Source organism: Triturus cristatus, chromosome 6 (assembly GCF_964204655.1).
Source record: "Triturus cristatus chromosome 6, aTriCri1.1, whole genome shotgun sequence".
Taxonomy (NCBI): domain Eukaryota; kingdom Metazoa; phylum Chordata; class Amphibia; order Caudata; family Salamandridae; genus Triturus; species Triturus cristatus.
The window spans coordinates 267,613,713-267,618,344 of NC_140589.1; positions in this window are offsets into that span (position 1 = coordinate 267,613,713).

Consider the following 4,632-nt stretch of genomic DNA (forward strand, 5'->3'; position numbering starts at 1 on the left):
GTTCTTCAGACAACCCTTCTTCTTCTTGGGGGAGGGGGATCCTCAGGTGCAGGCCTCTGCGGTGCAGAGGACTCTCTGCCAGAGTCGTCCTCCCTCCCTGTGGCACTGGCAGATGGTGTTGCAACAGATGTTGTGGCCACACAGGGAGGTGTGGACATGTTTGTGGTGATCTGGCGGAGGCATTGGAGTATGTTCCGATGCACCGCAGTAAGAGCATCCCACTTTGCCTCCATGCGGGCATGGTGGCATCCTGCTCCTGTTGTATGTCCTTAAGGATCCCCACTACCTGGCCAAATCCTCCGGTGCTATCCTGGTACGCATCTATGATGCATGCCAGTTGGGGGTCATCTGGCAGTCCAGACCCCTCTGCAAGGCATGCCCTCTGCCTCCCACCCCTCCCAGCACCCCTATCCACACGGCCAGGACCAGCGGCGGGCCGCACAGGTGACACTGGGACCCCTTGGGTGGTGTTGCTGGTGGTGTTGCCTGTAGCTTCCTGGGGGTCCTGTGTCCCTGTGCTGTGGGTGTTCAGTGGCCTTGGTCTGTCCGTGTCGGCCGGGTGCCCTGTCGGTTTCCAGATGCTGGAGGCGTGGGCACAGGGGGTGCAGATGTTGATGCTGCTGGTGCTGCATGATGACTCACACCGGAGGGGCCAGGTTGTTCGTCATCATCCGAAGAGGACAGAGACAGATTCAAACCAGAGAGCTCAGTGTCCACCAGAGTCTGGGACTGGGAATCCTCTTCATTTGGTGCTATGTCCCCAGCACCACCTGTGTTTGGAAGAGACACACAATGTAAGTTATGTTTCTACAGGCATTAATGGTTCACAAACATGACATATTCTACTGTACGAACGGATGCCTGCCTGTACACTGCTTTTTCCGGCTTGTCATGGACAGAGATTGATATTGTTGTTGCACATTGCCCAGCCATAAAGAAACATTTCAATGTGCATGTCGAAGTGTGTGCATGCCCAGCTCATGGATAGATTTGTCTGTACATGACCATTACTACTCAAGGACCATCACGTTGCTGACACAGGTGTGTCAACCCTGGACACATGTGAGCTTTGACAAGGACATACGTGCTATTCCACTGGGGATATGTTGTACTATTGGGGCATGTGTGGTAGCAGAGTTTGCTAGTCTTTGTGTGCCACATTGGTGTATTGGTACCACATGGTCACAGTCCGGTATGCCTGTGATCTCTTTGGAGGAAGTGTTTTCTTCCAGTGTTCCTAGTTCCCATCTCATTTCATACAAGTGATGATGTCACCATCGTTAATGAGTCTGGTGCTGAGTTTTGTATGTGCATATGTGATTTGACTTGTCAATGTTCCCCATGTTGACATGGATTGGGCAAGGTAGCACTCTGGCTTTTCAATGTTCATGACAGTGAGGGCCGTTGGTGTGTGTGTTGCAGTCTGGATGCTGTGAGTAGCATTCCTCCTCCAATGCTGTCCAGGTTTGACTTTGTGTCTACAGTGTCTATGTCAGTGAGTGGTGTGTTGTGTGAAGGATGCCTATGTTTCAGCACGATGTAGGGGTGGAATGCAGCTCACAACAGCGCCGAGTGTGAAAGAGACCATGCTATGGTGTCGGCTATATTGGTATGTCCATTCCATTCACTGTCAGATGTCCCCTGTCAATGATGTATATGTGAGTTCCTGTGTGTTTTGTACAATGTACCATATATATGGCTCTCCACATTTGTCAACTGCAAGACACACCTCCCCTGCCCGACCAGGGGGCGCCCCTGGACACTGCATCCCCAGACAATGATTTTGAACATATGGTTGCAATGGCAGTGTGTGCGACCGGGTTTTGTTTGGTCAGTGCATATGTGTGATTGTCAGCCATATCATTTCTCAGGCACAGTGTCAGACATCTTGTCAGTCCCTTCCCACTCCCTGTGAGGCGAGCATGTTGCAGTGTGAGCTTGCTGGACCATGTGGGTGGGTGTGGATTATATGTGACTGCAACTCCCATCATGCTCTTGGCTACACCCCCCTTCCCAGCATGCCCATACTTCCTCCCTCTTGATGCTGCTTCCCTGTGAGGGGGTGTGACAGCAATGGCAAGATGGCTGACTGTGAAGTCCTGGTGTTTGTTGTTGCCCAGTTCCCAGCATGGCCTCGTGCACCCCACAACAGAGCCCAGTGTCAGACATCTTGACAGTCCCTTACCACTCCCTGTGGGGTGAGCATGTTTCAGTGTGAGCTTGCTGGGCCATGTGGGTGGGTGTGGATTGTCTGTGACTGCAACTCCCATCATGCTCTTGGCTACACCCCCTTCCCAGCATGCCCATACTGTTTCCCTCTTGACTCTGCTTCCCTGTGAGGGGGTGTGACAGCAATGGCAAGATGGCTGACTGTGAAGTCCTGGTGTTTGTTGTTCACCAGTTCCCAGCATGGCCTTGTGCTCCCCACAACAAACCCCACTGTTAGACATCTTGACAGTCCCTTCCCACTCCCTGTGGGGCGAGCATGTTTCAGTGTGAGCTTGCTGGGCCATGTGGGTGGGTGGGGATTGACTGTGACTGCAACTCCCATCATGCTCTTGGCTACACCCCTCTTCCCAGCATGCCCATACTTCCTCCCTCTTGACTCTGCTTCCCTGTGAGGGGGTGTGACAGCAATGGCAAGATGGCTGACTGTGAAGTCCTGGTGTTTGTTGTTGCCCAGTTCCCAGCATGGCCTTGTGCTCCCCACAACAGAGCCCAGTGTCAGACATCTTGACAGTCCCATCCCACTCCCTGTGGGGCAAGCATGTTTCAGTGTGAGCTTGCTGGGCCATGTGGGTGGGTGGGGATTGTCTGTGACTGCAACTCCCATCATGCTCTTGGCTACACCCCCCTTCCCAGCATGCCCATACTTCCTCCCTCTTGACTCTGCTTCCATGTGAGGGAGTGTGACAGCTATGGCAAGATGGCTGACTGTGAAATCCTGGTGTTTGTTTGGCTACAAGTCCAAAGAGAGCCCCTGTGCTTCACACAGCAGCACCCAGTACGGGGTATCTTTTGCTGATATTTCACTGAGGTGTGGGTCAATGTATTGTACCCGGTGAGTTGTGTGTAGTTTGTGTTGAGGGGTGTGTGTGTCTCCACATGCTGGTAAGTATGGACAGAGCTGTCAGTCCTCCTTCCTACCCGGCCAGACATCCCACCATGAAACATGCTTCCATTGAAGGGCGTGCAAGTTGTCTTTCAGGATGTCAGTCAGTGGTGTCCTGCTTCTGATTTGCACACAACCCCTACCAGGACCTTGTGCTCCCCACAGCAGGAGCCAGTGTCAGCCATCTTGTCAGTCAGGTTCCACTCCCTTTGATGTAGGCATGTTTCTGAGGGGTCTTGATGGGCCAATTTTGAGGGGGGGAGCATTATCTGTGACTACAAACCCCATCATGCTTTTGGATACACTCACTTCACCTGCGTCCCCACTATTCCTTCCTGTCAGTCAGCTGCACTGTGAGGTAGTGTGTTTGTGGTGGCAAACAGTCTGGAAGTGTTTATTTGGCTTTGTGCCACTGCCTTGCTCTATTTGTTTGTAGGTTGGTACATGTCATGACACAGTTCCAAGTCATTATGAGATGGCAGGTATTGTGTTTGTCTGACTAGCATACACATCTTGGGATGATTATCTATTGGTTACTGTGGCTTTGCTTGCGGTGCATGGTTTCACTGTCCCTTTGCCACACAATATTGGGTATGTTGTTTGTGTACTCACCAGGCTCTGGTATGTCTGTTAGACCATGGACGCTCTCTGGTGGTAGGATGTCCCGCATCTTCTCCTCCCAGGTCCTGAAGTAGACTGGTTTGGCATGAGGGCCACCGCCGGTGCACTGACTCAAGGCGTGATCTTTCTCAATGAGTTTCTTGACCCTCCTGCGCACGTCATACCACCTGTTCTGGATATCGTCCTTTGTGCGCCTTGCTGGTGCTTGTGCGTTCACCTTGTCCACAATGCTCGCCCACATCTTTGTTTTCTGTGACATGGAGGTCCATTGGACCAATGTACCAAACAAATGTGGCTCTACTCTGATGATCTCGTCTACCAGCACTTCTAACTCACTATCTGTGAACTTTGGATTCTTCTTTGGGGGCATGGTGATGGGTGGGGATGGGTGGTGGTGGTGAGTGATGTGTGTGTGAGGGTGCAAGTGAGGGTGGGTTAGTGTTGGTTTAGCTAGCTGTATGTGTGAGTGCTTTTGGTGAGGTGCTAATGGTGTGTGAGTTGTGTGAGGGGTGAGTTGTGAGTGTGTCTGTGGTTGCTGTGTGATGGTGTTTGCTGCTGGCTGTGTCTCCTATTTGAAAAGGATCATGGTAGTGATTGATGTCCTTTATATAGGTGGAGTTGTGGGTGTGTCTTTGTCCCATTTGTTTTGTGTGGATATTTATTGGCTTTTTCATTGCTTGTTTGGTACTTTTTTTGTCTTTTTTCCTTTGGGTTTTCTTGGCATGAAGGAGACATTCTTCTGACCGAGACGGACGCTGATGTTGGCTCGTGCGGGCTTCTCCGCCTCGTTCACGTTGACTATCTTCTGTGTTTCATACGCGTCGGTCGCGGAGATCTCTATTACTTGTGGGCCCGGTTTTCTGTGCGTGTCGGTCATGCGGCTTGGGCTTCGTGCAAGT